The following is a 20,118-nucleotide window of genomic DNA, read 5'->3' as shown; positions in this document are numbered from 1 at the left end:
TTTTTTAAATTGTGATGACGTCATCATGTCCAAAAGCGTCAATAACTTGGGTCCCTTATTTTCACCTATTCTGCTCTGTATGTAGTACGTATACAGTATATAGTGTATACCGTATATACTTTGACGTGACACAAAATAGAGAGCGCAATAACATTTTTTCAATGGCATAATCGTTTTTTTGCGCGCAATATTCTAACGTACGACGTGCACGTGGCGTTTGCGCTGCGGATAACCTAACTCGTCCGAAGTGACGAGTTCAAGTCTAGTATTTATTTCTTTCTTTCCACACTTCTCTCCCATTTTTTGTGGGCAGCGTATCTCTAATTCTAGCCAACAGAAGATTGTATAACTTTGTCAAAAGATTGCCCTATATCTGTAGATGTGCAAGAAACTTTTTTTTTCAAATTTCGAGTTGCGCAGCGTAAGTTACGCGCGATTTTATGAAATTTAAATATTGATCATAGATTAAAAACCAAAAGTCATTTGGTATTGAAACTTGGTGAAAATTGAAGTCATAAAAAGCGCAAACTTTCTGTAGATTAAAAATGACAGGTTGCACAAAAAGTTACGCGCGCACGCGCGTTTAAAATTTCAAATTGCGAAAAATCAATTTCTAATCAACTTTCTACGCGTTTCAGGTCATTTTGAGCATTTCAAAAATTCCCAACAGCGCGCATTTTTTTACGCGCGCGTGCGCACGTAGCGCAAAAACAAATTTTTTTTGCTTGATTTTTGTTTTTTCAGCTTTTTCTAGTAAATTTACCAATTTTCAATGGATTTTGACTTAAAATCACGTCATACGAGCACGTAGAATTGAACAATTTGCTCGCGTTTTTGATGAAAAAGTTCAAAAATTCGTGAAAATTATGCCTTTTTTTAAAAAGTCATAGATTCTAAACTACGTGGTGAACTTTTTTTAAATTACATAATGTGGAAGTAGATGAGTTGTAGATATTGAATCATTCATCAATATAGCTAACTGGACATTGTGACGTCATCGTATGGCCACTCAAATATAAAATATAGGATTTTTTTCTCTTTTGTATAGCTCATCACATTTAATAGAGCGCATCTCCACTTATCCGTATTCCATTGCCCTCCATTTCTTTATATTGTCTAAGTCAATCAATTATCTTTCGCATGATTCATTAGTTTAAAAATTGTGATGACGTCATCATGTCCAAAAGCGTCAATAACTTTGGTCACTTATTTTCACCTTTTCTGCACTGTATGTAGTACGTATACAGTATATAGTGTATACCGTATATACCCAGACGTGACGAAAAATAGAGAGCACACTGAAATTGTTTCAATGACTTAATCGTTTTTCTGCGCGCAATATTTTAACGTATGACGTGCACGTGGCCTTTGCGCTGCGGATAACCTAACTCGTCCGTAGTGACGAGTTCAAATCTAGTTCTATGTTATTCTTCTTTCTTTCCCAAAATTTTGTGTCACGTGTATCTCAAATTCTGATCAACATTACATCGTATAACTTTGTCAGAAGATTTACCTCTATGTGTAGAAGTGCAGGACAGCTCGTTTTTTTACTTTAGAGTCGCGCAGCGTAAGCTACGCGCGATTTTATGAATTTCGCGTATTTAACATAGACTAAAAAGCAAAAGTCATTTTGTAATGACACTTGGTGAACATTTAAGTCATATCAAGGGCAAACTTTCTATGGATTAAAAATGGCATGTTTGACATAAAGTTACGCGCGCACGCGCGTTTAAAATTTCAAATTGCGAAAAATTCATTTCTAATCAACTTTCTACGCGTTTCAGGTCATTGTGAGCATTTCAAAAATTCCCACGCGTGCGCATATTTTTTACGCGCGCGTGCGCACGTAGCGCAAAAACATCTTTTTTTTGCTTGATTTTTGTTTTTTCAGCTTTTTCTAGTACATTTACCAATTTTCAATCAATTTCGACTTAAAATCACGTCATACGAGCACGTAGAATTGAACAATTTGCGCGCGTTTTTGATGAAAAAGTTCAAAAATTTGTGAAAATTATGCCTTTTTTTAAAAAGTCATAGATTCTAAACTCCGAGGTGAAAATATTTAAAATTTCAGATTCTGGAAGTAGATGAGTTGTTTTTCTCGAATCATGCATTGATATGGCTAACCAGACATTGTGACGTCATCGTATGGCCACCCGAATATAAAATATAGGATTTTTTTCTCTTTCGTCATAGCTCGTCAATTTAATAGAGCGCATCTCTACTTATCCTTATTCCATTTCACTCAATTTTTTTATATTGTCTAGATCAATCAATTACCTTTCGCATGATCCACCACTTTAAAAATTGTGATGACGTCATCATGTTCAAATGCGTCAATAACTGTGGTCACTTATTTTCACCTATTCTGCACTGTATGTAGTACGGTACGTATACAGTATATAGTGTTATACCGTATATACTTAGACGCGACGCAACATAGAGAGCGCACTAACATTTTTCAATGCCATAATCGTTTTATTTTTTTGCGCGCACTATTCTAACGTATGACGTGCACGTGGCTTTTGCACTGCGGATAACCTAACTCGTCCGTAGTGACGAGTTCAAATCTAGTTGGTTATCCGCACTTGGCGGATAACCTCTTGTTATTGTCAGGATCTTTTTTTTTTGGTTATCCGCACTTGGCGGATAACCTCTTGTTATTGTCAGGATCTTTTTTTTTTTATTTTTTTTCTTTTTTTGGTTATCCGCACTTGGCGGATAACCTCTTGTTATTGTCAGGATCTTTTTTTTTTTTTTTTTTTTTTTTTTTTTCTATGTTATTCTTCTTTCTTTCCCAAAATTTTGTGTCACGTGTATCTCAAATTCTGATCAACATTACATCGTATAACTTTGTCAGAAGATTTACCTCTATCTGTAGAAGTGCAGGACAGCTCGTTTTTTTTCTTTAGAGTCGCGCAGCGTAAGCTACGCGCGATTTTATGAATTTCGCGTATTTAACATAGACTGAAAACCAAACGTCATTTTGTAATGACACTTGGTGAACATTTAAGTCATATCAAGGGAAAACTTTCTATGGATTAAAAATGGCATGTTTGACATAAAGTTACGCGCGCACGCGCGTTTAAAATTTCAAATTGCGAAATATCCATTTCTAATCAACTTTCTACGCGTTTCAGGGCATTTTGAGCATTTCAAAAATTCTCACGCGTGCGCCTTTTTTTTACGCGCGCGTGCGCACGTAGAGCAAAAACATGTTTTTTTTGCCTGATTTTTGTTTTTTCAGCCTTTTCTAGTAAATTTACCAATTTTCAATCAATTTCGACTTAAAATCACGTCATACGAGCACGTAGAATTGAACAATTTGGCGCGTTTTTGAAGAAAAAGTTGAAAAATTCGTCAAAATTATGCCTTTTTTAAAACAGTCATAGATTGTAAACTACGAGGTGAACTTCTTTTAAATTACATATTCTGGAAGTTGATGAGTTGTAGATATCGAATCATGCATCGATATGGCTAACAGGACATAGTGAAGTCATCGTATGGCCACTCAAATATAAAATATAGGATTTTTGTCTCTTTCGTCATAGCTCATCACATTTAATAGAGCGCATCTCCACTTATCCAAATTCCATTTCCCCCCATTTTTTTATATTGTCTATGCCAATCAATTATCTTTCGCATGATATACCGTTTTTAAAATTGTGATGACTTCATCATGTCCAAAAGCGTCAATAACTTGGGCCACTTATTTTCACATATTCTTCACTGTATGTAGTACGTATACAATATATAGTGTATACCGTATATACTCAGACGTGGCACAGAATAGAGGGCTCACTAACATTTTTTTCAATGGCATAATCGTTTTTCTGCGCGCAATATTCTAACTTATGTGTCATGCGCGTGGCTTTTGCGCTACGGATAACCTAACTCGTCCGTAGTGACGAGTTCAAATCTAGTTTCTTTTTTCTTCTTTCTTTCCACGAATTTTGTTGCAAGCATATCTCTAATTCTGGCTAACAAATGATTGTATAACTTTGTCATAAGATTGAACTATATCTGTAGATGTGCAAGAAACTTTGTTTTTTGATTTTCGAGTCGCGCAGCGTAAGTTACGCTCGATTTTATGAATTTCAATGATTGATCATAGATTAAAAACCAAAAGTCATTTTGTATTGAAACTTGGTGAAAAATTAAGTCATATCATGCGCAAACTTTCTATGGATTAAAAATGGCATGGTTTTAAAAAGTTACGCGCGCACGCGCGTTTAAAATTTCAAAATGCGATAAATCAATTTCTAATCAACTTTCTATGCGTTTCATGTCATTTTGAGCATTTCAAAAATTACCAGGCGTGCGCAAATTTTTTACGCGCGCGTGCGCACGTAGCGCAAAAACATCTTTTTTTTGCTTGATTTTTATTTTTTCAGCCTTTTCTAGTAAATTTATAAATTTTCAATCAATTTCGACTTATAATCACGTCACACGAGCACGTAGAATTGGATAATTTGCGCGTGTTTTTGATGAAAAACTTCAAAAAATCGTCAAAATTAGACCTTTTTTTAAACTGTCATAACTTCTAAACTACGTGGTGAACTTTTTTAAAATTACATATTCTGGAAGTAGATGAGTTGTTTTTCTCGAATCATGCATTGATATGGCTAACCGGACATTGTGACGTCATCGTATGGCCACCCGAATATAAAATATAGGATTTTTTTCTCTTTCGTCATAGCTCGTCAAATTTAATAGAGCGCATCTCCACTTATCCGTATTCCATTTCACTCAATTTTTTTATATTGTCTAGATCAATCAATTATCTTTCGCATGATTCACCATTTTTAAAATTGTGATGACGTCATCATGTTCAAATGTGTCAATAACTTTGGTCACTTATTTTCACCTATTCTGCACTGTATGCAGTACGTATACAGTATATAGTGTATACCGTACACACTTAGACGCGACACAAAATAGAGGGCTCACTAACATTTTTTCAATGGCATAATCGTTTTTCTGCGCGCAATATTCTAACTTAGGTGTCATGCGCGTGGGTTTTGCGAGGCGGATAACCTAACTCGTCCGTAGTGACGAGTTCAAATCTAGTTGGTTATCCGCACTTGGCGGATAACCTCTTGTTATTGTCAGGATCTTTTTTTTTTTCTTTTTTTTTTTTTTCTATGTTCTTCTTTCTTTCCACGAATTTTGTTCGCAGCGTATCTCTAACTCTGGCCAACATATGATTGTATAACTTTGTCAAAAGATTGCCCTGTTGCTGTAGATGTGCAAGAAACTTTTTTTTATGAATTTTGAGTTGCGCAGCGTAAGTTACGCGCGATTTTATGAATTTAAATGATTGATCATAGATTAAAAACCGAAAGTTATTTTGTATTGAAACTTTGTGAAAATTTAAGTCATATCAAGCGCAAACTTTCTATGGATTAAAAATTGCATGTTTCACAGAAAGTTACGCGCGCACGCGCGTTTAAAATTTCAAAATGCAAAAAATCAACTTCTAATCAATTTTCTACGCGTTTCATATCATTTTGAGCATTTCAAAAATTCCCAGGCTTGCGCAATTTTTTTACGCGCGCGTGCGCACGTAGCGCAAAAACATCTTTTTTTTGCTTGATTTTTGTTTTTTCTGTCTTTTATAATATATTTACCAATTTTCAATCAATTTTGCCTTAAAATCTCGTCATACGAGCACGTAGAATTAAACAATTTGCGCGCAATTTTGATGAAAAAGTCCAAAAATTTGTCAAAATTATGCCTTTTTTTAAACAGTCATAGATTCTAAACTACGTGGTAAACTTTTTTATAATTACATATTCTGGTAGTAGATGAGTTGTAGATATCGAATCATGTATCAATATGGCTATCAGGACATTGTGACGTCATCGTATGGCCACTCGAATATAAAATATAGGATTTTTTTCTCTTTCGTATAGCTCATCACATTTAATAGAGCGCATCTCCACTTATCCGTATTCCATTGCCCTCAATTTCTTTATATTGTCTATATCAATCAATTATCTTTCGCATGATTGACCATTTTAAAAATTGTTATGACGTCATCATGTGCAAAAGCGTCAATAACTTTGGTCACTTATTTTCACCTATTCTGAACTGTATGTAGTACGTATACGGTATATAGTGTATACCGTATACACTTGACGTGACACAAAATAGAGAGCGCACTCACATTTTTTCAATGGCATAATCGTTTTTCTGCGCGCAATATTCCAACGTATGACGTGCACGTGGCTATAGGACTGCGGATAACCTAACTCGTCCGTAGTGACGAGTTCAAATCTAGTTGGTTATCCGCACTTGGCGGATAACCCCTTGTTATTGTCAGGATCTTTTTTTGGTTATCCGCACTTGGCGGATAACCCCTTGTTATTGTCAGGATCTTTTTTTTTTTTTTTTTTTTTTTTTTTTTTCTATGTTCTTCTTTCTTTCCACGAATTTTGTTGGTCGCATATCTCTAATTCTGGCCAACATAAGATTGTATAACTTTGTCATAAGATTGACCTATAGCTGTAGATGTGCAGCCAAGCTTTTGGACGATTTCGGAGTTGCGCAGCGTAAGTTACGCGCGATTTTATGAATTTCAATGATTGATCATAGATTAAAAACCAAACGTCATTTTGTATTGAAACTTGGTGAAAATTTAATTCATATAATGCGCAAACTTTCTATGGATTAAAAATGGCATGTTTCACAAAAAGTTACGCGCGCACACGCGTTTAAAATTTCAAAATGCGAAAAATCAATTTCTAATCAACTTTCTACGCGTTTCATGTTATTTTGAGCATTTCAAAAATTCCCACGCGTGCGCAATTTTTTTACGCGCGCGTGCGCACGTAGCGTAAAAACATCTTTTTTTTGCTTGATTTTTGTTTTTTCAGCCTTTTCTAGTAAATTTACCAATTTTCAATCAATTTCGACTTAAAATCACGTCATACGAGCACGTAGAATTAAACAATTTGCGCGCATTTTTGATGAAAAAGTTAAAAAATTTGTCAAAAATATTCCTTTTTTTAAACAGTCATAGATTCTAAACTACGTGGTGAACTTTTTTATAATTACATATTCTGGTAGTAGATGAGTTGCAGATATCAAATCATGCATCAATATGGCTAACCGGACATTGTGACGTCATCGTATGGCCACTGGAATGTAAAATATAGGATTTTTTTCTTATTCGTCATAGCTCATCACATTTAATAGAGCGCATCTCCGCTTATCCGTATTCCATTTCCCTCCATGATGATATATTGTCTAGGTCAATCAATTATCTTTCACATGATTCACCATTTTTAAAATTGTGATGACGTCATCATGTTCAAAAGCGTTAATAACTTTGGTCACTTATTTTCACCTATTCTGCACTGTATGTAGTACGTATTCAGTACATAGTGTTATACCGTATACTTAGACGCGACGCAAAATAGAGGGCGCACTAACATTTTTTTCAATGGCATAATCGTTTTTCTGCTTGCAATATTCTAACGTATGACGTGTGCGTGGCTTTTGCGCTGCGGATAACCTAACTCGTCCGTAGTGACGAGTTCAAATCTAGTTTTTTTTCTTTTTTTTCTTTTTTCTTCTTTCTTTCCACGAATTTTGTTGCAAGCATATCTCTAATTCTGGCTAACAAATGATTGTATAACTTTGTCATAAGATTGACCTATATCTGTAGATGTGCAAGAAACTTTGTTTTTTGATTTTCGAGTCGCGCAGCGTAAGTTACGCGCGATTTTATGAATTTCAATGATTGATCATAGATTAAAAACCAAAAGTCATTTTGTATTGAAACTTGGTGAAAATTTAAGTCATATCATGCGCTAACTTTCTATGGATTAAAAATGGCATGGTTTTAAAAAGTTACGCGCGCACGCGCGTTTAAAATTTCAAAATGCGATAAATCAATTTCTAATCAACTTTCTATGCGTTTCATGTCATTTTGAGCATTTCAAAAATTCCCACGCGTGCGCTAATTTTTTACGCGCGCGTGCGCACGTAGCGCAAAAACATCTTTTTTTTGCTTGATTTTTATTTTTTCAGCCTTTTCTAGAAAATTTATAAATTTTCAATCAATTTCGACTTATAATCACGTCACACGAGCACGTAGAATTGGATAATTTGCGCGTGTTTTTGATGAAAAACTTCAAAAAATCGTCAAAATTAGACCTTTTTTTAAACAGTCATAACTTCTAAACTACGTGGTGAACTTTTTTAAAATTACATATTCTGGAAGTAGATGAGTTGTTTTTCTTGAATCATGCATTGATATGGCTAACCGGACATTGTTACGTTATCGTATGGCCACCCGAATATAAAATATAGGATTTTTTTCTCTTTCGTCATAGCTCGTCAAATTTAATAGAGCGCATCTCCACTTATCCGTATTCCATTTTACTCAATTTTTTTATATTGTCTAGATCAATCAATTATCTTTCGCATGATTCACCATTTTTAAAATTGTGATGACGTCATCATGTTCAAATGCGTCAATAACTTTGGTCACTTATTTTCACCTATTCTGCACTGTATGTAGTACGTATACAGTATATAGTGTATACCGTACACACTTAGACGCGACACAAAATAGAGGGCTCACTAACATTTTTTCAATGGCATAATCGTTTTTCTGCGCGCAATATTCTAACTTAGGTGTCATGCGCGTGGGTTTTGCGAGGCGGATAACCTAACTCGTCCGTAGTGACGAGTTCAAATCTAGTTTTTTTTTTTTTTTTTTTTTTTTTCTATGTTCTTCTTTCTTTCCACGAATTTTGTTGGTCGCATATCTCTAATTCTGGCCAACATAAGATTGTATAACTTTGTCATAAGATTGACCTATAGCTGTAGATGTGCAGCCAAGCTTTTGGACGATTTCGGAGTTGCGCAGCGTAAGTTACGCGCGATTTTATGAATTTCAATGATTGATCATAGATTAAAAACCAAAAGTCATTTTGTATTGAAACTTGGTGAAAATTTAAGTCATATCATGCGCAAACTTTCTATGGATTAAAAATGGCATGTTTCACAAAAAGTTACGCGTGCACGCGCGTTTAAAATTTCAAAATGCGAAAAATCAATTTCTAATCAACTTTCTAAGCGTTTCATGTCATTTTGAGCATTTCAAAAATTCCCACGCGTGCGCAGTTTTTTTACGCGCGCGTGCGCACGTAGCGCAAAAACATTTTTTTTTTGCTTGATTTTAGTTTTTTCAGCCTTTTATAGTAAATTTACCAATTTTCAATCAATTTCGACTTAAAATCACGTCATACGAGTACGTAGAATTGAACAATTTGCGCGCGTTTTTGATGAAAAAGTTAAAAAATTTGTTAAAATTATGCCTTTTTTAAAACAGTCATAGATTGTAAACTACGTGGTTTACTTTTTTAAAATTACACATTCTGGTAGTAGATGAGTTGCAGATATCAAATCATGCATCAATATGGCTAACCGGACATTATGACGTCATCGTATGGCCACTCGAATATGAAATATAGGATTTTTTACTCTTTCCTCATAGCTCGTCACATTTAATAGACCGCATCTCCTTTATCCGTATTCCAATTCCCTCAATTTTTTTATTATTGTCTAGGTCAATCAATTATCTTTCGCATGATTCACCATTTTTAAAATTATGATGACGTCATCATGTTCAAAAGACGTCATTAGCTTTGGTCACTTATTTTCACCTATTCTGCACTGTATGTAGTACGTATACAATATATAGTGTTATACCGTATATACTCAGACGTGACGCAAAATAGAGAGCGCACTAACATTTTTTCAATGCCATAATCGTTTTTCTGCGCGCAATATTCTAACGTATGACGTGCACGTGGCTTTTACGCTGCGGATAACCTAACTCGTCCGTAGTGACGAGTTCAAATCTAGTTGGTTATCCGCACTTGGCGGATAACCCCTTGTTATTGTCAGGATCTTTTTTTTTTTTTTTCTATCTTATTCTTCTTTCTTTCCCGGAATTTTGTTCGCAGCGTATCTCTAATTTTGGAGAACATAAGATTGTGTAACTTTGTCATAAGATTGATCCGTAGCTGTAGATGTGCAGGACGTTTCGTTTTTTGACTTTAGAGTCGCGCAGCGTAAGTTACGTGCGATTTTATGAATTTCAATGATTGATCATAGATTAAAAACTAGAACTCATTTTGTTTTGAAACTTAGTGAAAATTTAAGTCATATCAACTGAAAACTTTGTATGGATTAAAAATGGCATGTTTTACAGAAAGTTACGCTCGCACGCGCGTTTAAAATTTCAAAATGCGTAAAATCAATTTCTAATCAACTTTCTACGCGTTTCCGGTCATTTTGAGAATTTCAAAAATTCCCACGCGTGCGCATTTTTTTTACGCGCGCGTGCGCACGTAGCGCAAAAACATCTTTTTTTTGCTTGATTTTTGTTTTTACAGCCTTTTCTAGTAAATTTACCAATTTTCAATCAATTTCGACTTAAAATCACGTCATACGAGCACGTAGAATTGAACAATTTGCGCGCGTTTTTGAAGAAAAAGTTCAAAAATTCGTCAAAATTATGTCTTTTTTAAAACAGTCATAGATTGTAAACTACGAGGTGAACTTTTTTTAAATTAGACATTCTGAAAGTTGATGAGTTGTAGATGTAGAATCATGTATCGATATGGCTAACCGGACATTGTGACGTCATCGTTTGGTCACTCGAATATGAAATATAGGATTTTTTTCTCTTTCGTCATAGCTCGTCACATTTAATAGAGCGCATCTCCTTTATCCGTGTTCCAATTCCATCATTTTTTTTATTATTGTCTAGGTCAATCAATTATCTTTCCCATGATTCACCATTTTTAAAATTGTGATGACGTCATCATGTTCAAATGCGTCAATAACTTTGGTCACTTATTTTCACCTATTCTGCACTGTATGTAGTACGTATACAGTATATAGTGTTATACCGTATATACTTAGACGTGACGCAAAATCGAGAGCGCACTAACATTTTTATCGTTTTTTTGCGCGCAATATTCTAATGTATGACGTGCACGTGGCTTTTGCGCTGCGGATAACCTAACTCGTCCGTAGTGACGAGTTCAAATCTAGTTGGTTATCCGCACTTGGCGGATAACCTCTTGTTATTGTCAGGATCTTTTTGGTTATCCGCACTTGGCGGATAACCTCTTGTTATTTTTTTTTATTTTTCTCTTTTTTTTTCTATTTTCTTCTTTCTTTCCCCGAATTTTGTTGCAAGCATATCTCTAATTCTGGCTAACAAATGATTATATAACTTTGTCAAAATATTGCCCTGTAGCTGTAGATGTGCAAGAAACTTTTTTTTTCAAATTTCGAGTTGTGCAGCGTAAGTTACGCGCGATTTTGTGAATTTCAATGATTGATCATAGAATAAAAACTAAAAGTCGTTTTTAATTGAAACTTGGTGAAAATTTAAGTCATATAATGCGCAAACTTTCTTTGGATTAAAAATGGCTTGTTTCAAAAAAGTTACGCGCGCACGCGCTTTTAAAATTTCAAAATGCGAAAAATCAATTTCTAATCAACTTTCTACGCCTTTCATGTCATTTTGAGCATTTCAAAAATTCCCACGCGTGCGCAATTTTTTTACGCGCGCGTGCGCATGTAGCGCAAAAATATCATTTTTTTGCTTGATTTTTGTTTTTCCTGTCTTTTTTTAGTAAATTTACAAACTTTCAAACAATTTCGACTTAAAATCACGTCATGCGAGCACGTAGAATTAAACAATTTACGCGCATTTTTTATTAAAAAGTTCAAAAATTTGTCAAAATTATGCCTTTTTTTAAACAGTCATAGATTTTAAACTACGTGGTGAACTTTTTTATAATTACATATTCTGGTAGTAGATGAGTTGCAGATATCAAATCATGCATCAATATGGCTAAACGGACATTGCGACGTCATCGTATGGCCACTCGAATATAAAATATAGGATTTTTGTCTCTTTCCTCGTAGCTCGTCACATTTAATAGAGCGCATCTCCACTTATCCGTATTCCATTGCCTTCCATTTTTTTGTATTGTCTAGGTCAATCAATTATCTTTCGCATGATTTACCATTTTTTGAAATTTTTATTACGTCATCATGTCCAAAAGCGTCAATAACTTGGGCCACTTATTTTCACATATTCTTCACTGTATGTAGTACCTATACAGTATATAGCGTATACCGTATATACTTATACGTGACGCAAAATAGAGAGCGCACTAAATTTTTTTTCAATGGCATAATCGTTTTTCTGCGCGCAAAATTCTGACGTGTGGCGTGCGCGTGGATTTTTCGATGCGGATAACCTAACTCGTCCGTAGTGACGAGTTCAAATCTAGTATTTATTTCTTTCTTTACACACTTCTCTCCCATTTTTTGTTGGCAGCGTATCTCTAATTCTGGCCAACATATGATTGTATAACTTTGTCAAAAAATCGCCCTGTAGCTGTAGATGTGCAAGAAACTTTTTTTTATGAATTTGGAGTCGCGCAGCGTAAGTTACGCGCGATTTTATGAATTTCAATGATTGATCATAGAATAAAAACTATATGTCATTTTGTATTGAAACTTGGTGAAAATTTAAGTCATACCATGCGCTAACTTTCTATGGAGAGAAAATGGCATGTTTTAAAGAAAGTTACGCGCGCACGCGCGTTTAAAATTTCAAAATGCAAAAAATCAATTTCTAATCAACTTTCTACGCGTTTCATGTCATTTTGAGCATTTCAAAAATTCCCACGCGTGCGCACTTTTCTTTCGCGCGCGTGCGCACGTAGCGCAAAAACATCTTTTTTTTGCTTGATTTTTGTTTTTCCACCCTTTTCTAGTAAATTTACTAATTTTCAATCAATTTCGACTTAAAATCACGTCATACGAGCACGTAGAATTGAACAATTTGCGCGTGTTTTTGATGAAAAAGTTAAACAATTCGTGAAAATTATGCTTTTTTTTTTAAAGTCATAGGTTATAAACTACGTGGTGAACTTTTTTTAAATTACACATTCTGGAAGTTGATGAGTTGTAGATATCGAATCATGCATCGATATGGCTATTCGGACATTGTGACGTCTTCGTATGGCCACTCGAATATAAAATATAGGATTTTTCTCTCTTTCGCATAGCTCATCACATTTAATAGAGCACATCTCTACTTATCCGTATTCCATTTCCCCCCATTTTGTTATAATTGTCTAGGCCAATCAATTATCTTTCGCATAATCTACCATTTTTTAAATTGTGATGACGTCATCATGTCCAAAAGCGTCAATAACTAGGGTCTTTTATTTTCACCTATTCTGCACTGTATGTAGTACGTATACAGAATATAGTGTATACCGTATATACTTTGACGTGACGCAAAATAGAGAGCGCACTAACATTTTTTCAATGGCATAATCGTTTTTCTGCCCGCAATATTCCAACGTATGACGTGCACGTGGCATTTGCGCTGCGGATAACCTAACTTGTCCGAAGTGACGAGTTCAAATCTAGTTCTCTTTTTTTGGTTATCCGCACTTGGCGGATAACCTCTTGTTATTGTCAGGATCTTTTTTTTTTTTTTCTTTTTTTTTTTTTTCTATATTCTTCTTTCTTTCCACGAATTTTGTTCGCTGCGTATCTCTAATTCTGGCCAACATAAAGTTGTATAACTTTGTGAAAAGATTGCCCTGTAGCTGTAGATGTGCAAGAAACTTTTTTTTATGAATTTTGAGTCGCGCAGCGTAAGTTACGCGCGATTTTATGAATTTCAATGATTGATCATAGAATAAAAACTAAAAATCATTTTGTATAGAAACTTGGTGAAAATTTAAGTCATATTATGCGCTAACTTTCTATGGAGAGAAAATGGCATGTTTTACAAAAAGTTACGCGCGCACGCGCGTTTAAAATTTCAAATTGCGAAAAATCAATTTCTAATCAACTTTCTACGCGTTTCATGTCATTTTGAGCATTTCAAAAATTCCCACGCGTGCGCACTTTTTTTACGCGCCCGTGCGCACGTAGCGCAAAAACATCTTTTTTTTGCTTGATTTTTGTTTTTTCTGTCTTTTATAATATATTTACCAATTTTCAATCAATTTTGCCTTAAAATCTCGTCATACGAGCACGTAGAATTAAACAATTTGCGCGCAATTTTGATGAAAAAGTCCAAAAATTTGTCAAAATTATGCCTTTTTTTAAACAGTCATAGATTCTAAACTACGTGGTAAACTTTTTTATAATTACATATTCTGGTAGTAGATGAGTTGTAGATATCGAATCATGTATCAATATGGCTATCAGGACATTGTGACGTCATCGTATGGCCACTCGAATATAAAATATAGGATTTTTTTCTCTTTCGTATAGCTCATCACATTTAATAGAGCGCATCTCCACTTATCCGTATTCCATTGCCCTCCATTTCTTTATATTGTCTATGTCAATCAATTATCTTTCGCATGATTCACCATTTTAAAAATTGTTATGACGTCATCATGTGCAAAAGCGTCAATAACTTTGGTCACTTATTTTCACCTATTCTGAACTGTATGTAGTACGTATACGGTATATAGCGTATACCGTATACACTTTGACGTGACACAAAATAGAGAGCGCACTCACATTTTTTCAATGGCAGAATCGTTTTTCTGCGCGCAATATTCCAACGTATGACGTGCACGTGGCTTTAGGACTGCGGATAACCTAACTCGTCCGTAGTGACGAGTTCAAATCTAGTTGGTTATCCGCTCTTGGCGGATAACCTCTTGTTATTGTCAGGATCTTTTTTTTTTTTTTCTATGTTATTCTTCTTTCTTTCCCAAAATTTTGTGTCACGTGTATCTCAAATTCTGATCAACATTACATCGTATAACTTTGTCAGAAGATTAACCTCTATGTGTAGAAGTGCAGGACAGCTCGTTTTTTTACTTTAGAGTCGCGCAGCGTAAGCTACGCGCGATTTTATGAATTTCGCGTATTTAACATAGACTAAAAAGCAAAAGTCATTTTGTAATGACACTTGGTGAACATTTAAGTCATATCAAGGGCAAACTTTCTATGGATTAAAAATGGCATGTTTGACATAAAGTTACGCGCGCACGCGCGTTTAAAATTTCAAATTGCGAAAAATTCATTTCTAATCAACTTTCTACGCGTTTCAGGTCATTTTGAGCATTTCAAAAATTCCCAGGCGTGCGCATATTTTTTACGCGCGCGTGCGCACGTAGTGCAAAAACGTCTTTTTTTTGCTTGATTTTTGTTTTTTCAGCCTTTTCTAGTACATTTACCAATTTTCAATCAATTTCGACTTAAAATCACGTCATACGAGCACGTAGAATTGAACAATTTGCGCGCGTTTTTGATGAAAAAGTTCAAAAATTTGTGAAAATTATGCCTTTTTTTAAAAAGTCATAGATTCTAAACTCCGAGGTGAAAATATTTAAAATTTCAGATTCTGGAAGTAGATGAGTTGTTTTTCTCGAATCTTGCATTGATATGGCTAACCAGACATTGTGACGTCATCGTATGGCCACCCGAATATAAAATATAGGATTTTTTTCTCTTTCGTCATAGCTCGTCAATTTAATAGAGCGCATCTCTACTTATCCTTATTCCATTTCACTCAATTTTTTTATATTGTCTAGATCAATCAATTACCTTTCGCATGATCCACCATTTTAAAAATTGTGATGACGTCATCATGTTCAAATGCGTCAATAACTTTGGTCTCTTATTTTCACCTATTCTGCACTGTATGTAGTACGTATACAGTATATAGTGTTATACCGTATATACTTAGACGCGACGCAACATAGAGAGCGCACTAACATTTTTCAATGCCATAATCGTTTTATTTTTTTGCGCGCACTATTCTAACGTATGACGTGCACGTGGCTTTTGCGCTGCGGATAACCTAACTCGTCCGTAGTGACGAGTTCAAATCTAGTTTTCTATTTTCTTCTTTCTTTCCACGATTTTTGTTCGCAGCGTATCTCTAATTCTAGTCAACATAAGATTCTATAACTTTGTCATAAGATTGCCCTGTAGCTGTAAATGTGCAAGAAACTTTTTTTTATGAATTTGGAGTCGCGCAGCGTAAGTTACGCGCGATTTTATGAATTTCAATGATTGATCATAGATTGAAAACCAAAAGTCATTTTCTATTGAAACTTCGTGAAAATTTAAGTTATATTATGCGCAAACTTTCTATGGATTAAAAATGGCATGTTTGACATAAAGTTACGCGCGCACGCGCGTTTAAAATTTCAAATTGCGAAATATCCATTTCTAATCAACTTTCTACGCGTTTCAGGGCATTTTGAGCATTTCAAAAATTCCCAGGCGTGCGCATTTTTTTTACGCGCGCGTGCGCACGTAGCGCAAAAACATCTTTTTTTTGCTTGATTTTTGTTTTTTCAGCCTTTTCTAGTAAATTTACCAACTTTCAATCAATTTCGACTTAAAATCACGTCATACAAGAACGTAGAATTGAACAATTTGCGCGCGTTTTTGAAGAAAAAGTTCAAAAATTTGTCAAAATTATGCCTTTTTTAAAACAGTCATAGATTGTAAACTACGAGGTGAACTTTTTTTAAATTACACATTCTGGAAGTTGATGAGTTGTAGATATCGAATCATGCATTGATATGGCTAACAGGACATAGTGACGTCATCGTATGGCCACTCGAATATAAAATATAGGATTTTTGTCTCTTTCGTCATAGCTCATCACATTTAATAGTGCGCATATCCACTTATCCGAATTCCATTTCCCCCCATTTTTTTATATTGTCTATGCCAATCAATTATCTTTTGCATGATATATCGTTTTTAAAATTGTGATGACGTCATCATGTCCAAAAGCGTCAATAACTTGGGCCACTTATTTTCACATATTCTTCACTGTATGTAGTACGTATACAATATATAGTGTATACTGTGTATACTTAGGCGTGAGGTAAAATAGAGAGCGCACTAACATTTTTTCAATGGCATAATGGTTTTCTCTGCACAATATTCTAACGTATGACGTGCACGTGGCGTTTGCTCTGCGGATAACCTAACTCGTCCGTAGTGACGAGTTCAAATCTAGTTTTTTTCTTTTTTTTTTTTTTCTATATTCTTCTTTCTTTCCACGAATTTTGTTGGTCGCGTATCTCTAATTCTGGCCAACATAAAGTTGTATAACTTTGTGAAAAGATTGCCCTGTAGCTGTAGATGTGCAAGAAACTTTTTTTTATGAATTTTGAGTCGCGCAGCGTAAGTTACGCGCGATTTTATGAATTTCAATGATTGATCATAGAATAAAAACTAAAAGTCATTTTGTATAGAAACTTGGTGAAAATTTAAGTCATATTATGCGCTAACTTTCTATGGAGAGAAAATGGCATGTTTTACAAAAAGTTACGCGCGCACGCGCGTTTAAAATTTCAAATTGCGAAAAATCAATTTCTAATCAACTTTCTACGCGTTTCATGTCATTTTGGGCATTTCAAAAATTCCCACGCGTGCGCACTTTTTTTACGCGCCCGTGCGCACGTAGCGCAAAAACATCTTTTTTTTGCTTGATTTTTGTTTTTTCTGTCTTTTATAATATATTTACCAATTTTCAATCAATTTTGCCTTAAAATCTCGTTATACGAGCACGTAGAATTAAACAATTTGCGCGCAATTTTGATGAAAAAGTCCAAAAATTTGTCAAAATTATGCCTTTTTTTAAACAGTCATAGATTCTAAACTACGTGGTAAACTTTTTTATAATTACATATTCTGGTAGTAGATGAGTTGTAGATATCGAATCATGTATCAATATGGCTATCAGGACATTGTGACGTCATCGTATGGCCACTCGAATATAAAATATAGGATTTTTTTCTCTTTCGTATAGCTCATCACATTTCATAGAGCGCATCTCCACTTATCCGTATTCCATTGCCCTCCATTTCTTTATATTGTCTATGTCAATCAATTATCTTTCGCATGATTCACCATTTTAAAAATTGTTATGACGTCATCATGTGCAAAAGCGTCAATAACTTTGGTCACTTATTTTCACCTATTCTGAACTGTATGTAGTACGTATACGGTATATAGTGTATACCGTATACACTTTGACGTGACACAAAATAGAGAGCGCACTCACATTTTTTCAATGGCATAATCGTTTTTCTGCGCGCAATATTCCAACGTATAACGTGCACGTGGCTTTAGGACTGCGGATAACCTAACTCGTCCGTAGTGACGAGTTCAAATCTAGTTGGTTATCCGCACTTGGCGGATAACCCCTTGTTATTGGTTATCCGCACTTGGCGGATAACCCCTTGTTATTGTCAGGATCTTTTTTTTTTTTTTTTTTTTTTTTTTTTTCTATGTTATTCTTCTTTCTTTCCCAAAATTTTGTGTCACGTGTATCTCAAATTCTGATCAACATTACATTGTATAACTTTGTCAGAAGATTTACCTCTATCTGTAGAAGTGCAGGACAGCTCGTTTTTTTTCTTTAAGGTCGCGCAACGTAAGCTACGCGCGATTTTATGAATTTCGCGTATTTAACATAGACTAAAAACCAAAAGTCATTTTGTAATGACACTTGGTGAAAATTTAAGTCATATCAAGGGCAAACTTTCTATGGATTAAAAATGGCATGTTTGACATAAAGTTACGCGCGCACGCGCGTTTAAAATTTCAAATTGCGAAATATTCATTTCTAATCAACTTTCTACGCGTTTCAGGGCATTTTGAGCATTTCAAAAATTCCCACGCCTGCGCATTTTTTTTACGCGCGCGTGCGCACGTAGCGCAAAAACATGTTTTTTTTGCTTGATTTTTGTTTTTTCAGCCTTTTCGAGTAAATTTACCAATTTTCAATCAATTTCGACTTAAAATCACGTCATACGAGCACGTAGAATTGAACAATTTGCGCACGTTTTTTAAGAAAAAGTAGAAAAATTCGTCAAAATTATGCCTTTTTTAAAACAGTCATAGATTGTAAACTACGAGGTGAACTTCTTTTAAATTACACATTCTGGAAGTTGATGAGTTGTAGATATCGAATCATGCATCGATATGGCTAACAGGACATAGTGACGTCATCGTATGGCCACTCAAATATAAAATATAGGATTTTTGTCTCTTTCGTCATAGCTCATCACATTTAATAGAGCGCATCTCCACTTATCCAAATTTCATTTCCCCCCATTTTTTTATATTGTCTATGCCAATCAATTATCTTTCACATAATATACCGTTTTTAAAATTGTGATGACTTCATCATATCCAAAAGAGTCAATAACTTGGGCCACTTATTTTCACATATTCTTCACTGTATGTAGTACGTATACAGTATATAGTGTATACCATATATACTTAGACGTGACACAAAATAGAGGGCTCACTAACATTTTTTTCAATGTCATAATCGTTTTTCTGCGCGCAATATTCTAACTTATGTGTCATGCGCGTGGCTTTTGCACTGCGGATAACCTAACTCGTCCGTAGTGACGAGTTCAAATCTAGTTGGTTATCCGCACTTGGCGGATAACCTCTTGTTATTGTCAGGATCTTTTTTTTTTTCTTTTTTTTTTTTTTCTATGTTCTTCTTTCTTTCCACGAATTTTGTTCGCAGCGTATCTCTAACTCTGGCCAACATATGATTGTATAACTTTGTCAAAAGATTGCCCTGTTGCTGTAGATGTGCAAGAAACTTTTTTTTATGAATTTTGAGTTGCGCAGCGTAAGTTACGCGCGATTTTATGAATTTAAATGATTGATCATAGATTAAAAACCGAAAGTTATTTTGTATTGAAACTTTGTGAAAATTTAAGTCATATCAAGCGCAAACTTTCTATGGATTAAAAATTGCATGTTTCACAGAAAGTTACGCGCGCACGCGCGTTTAAAATTTCAAAATGCAAAAAATCAACTTCTAATCAATTTTCTACGCGTTTCATATCATTTTGAGCATTTCAAAAATTCCCAGGCTTGCGCAATTTTTTTACGCGCGCGTGCGCACGTAGCGCAAAAACATCTTTTTTTTGCTTGATTTTTGTTTTTTCTGTCTTTTATAATATATTTACCTATTTTCAATCAATTTTGCCTTAAAATCTCGTCATACGAGCACGTAGAATTAAACAATTTTCG

The sequence above is a fragment of the Antedon mediterranea genome, chromosome 11 (assembly GCF_964355755.1).
Source record: "Antedon mediterranea chromosome 11, ecAntMedi1.1, whole genome shotgun sequence".
Taxonomy (NCBI): domain Eukaryota; kingdom Metazoa; phylum Echinodermata; class Crinoidea; order Comatulida; family Antedonidae; genus Antedon; species Antedon mediterranea.
Note: the sequence above shows the minus strand (reverse complement) of the source record.